We start from the raw sequence: 735 nt of genomic DNA, 5'->3' as shown, positions 1-735 counted from the left end.
TCTTGATTTTTGCCATTCTAACTGGGGTGAGGTGGTATCTTAATGTTGTTTTGATTTGCATTTCTTTTAGGGCTAGGGAGGCTGAGCATTTCTTCGTGTGTCTATTTGCCATCCTTCTTTCTTCTTCAGAGAAGTTTCTCTTTAAGTCTTTAGCCCACTTATTTATTGGGCAGTTGTTTCTTTGAAGATTTGTTGTTTGGGGAATTAATATTTTTAGTTCCAAGTATATTTTAGATATGAGACCCTTGTCCGTTGTATGGCTAGTGAAGATCTTCTCCCAATTCGTGGGCTTTCTATTGAACTTGCTAGCTATGTCCTCTGCCATGCAGAATCTCTGCAACTTCATGTAATCCCATTTGTCCAACCTTTCTTTGATTTGTTTTGTTTCCGGGTCTCTATTATGAAAATTTTGGCCTGTGCCTAGGAGACCTAGGGTTTCTCCTATTCCATCCTGCAATGTTTTCAGAGTGTCTTCTTTGACTCTGAGGTCTTTGATCCATTTGGAGTTGATTTCTGTCTTGTTTTTACATGCATAAGCTTTCTATGATTTATTTGTTCTACAAGGAATTCTACTTTCCAATCTTTGTGTGACCAATTTTAGTTCTCTCTGATCAGTCTTTCTGACTCTCTCTCTCTCTGGAGTCTCATTTCAGTCTGCCTCATCAAAAATATGTTAGTTATCAGCTAAATGACTCTCACCTTCTGTTTTTTGCCTGCCTTCATGTAGGCTGTTAT

The sequence above is a fragment of the Dipodomys spectabilis genome, unplaced genomic scaffold, assembly GCF_019054845.1.
Source record: "Dipodomys spectabilis isolate Male_0828 unplaced genomic scaffold, ASM1905484v1 ptg000332l, whole genome shotgun sequence".
In the NCBI taxonomy this organism is placed as follows: Eukaryota; Metazoa; Chordata; class Mammalia; order Rodentia; family Heteromyidae; genus Dipodomys; species Dipodomys spectabilis.
The sequence above is the reverse complement of the archived record's forward strand: the minus strand, read 5'-3'. Positions refer to the sequence as shown.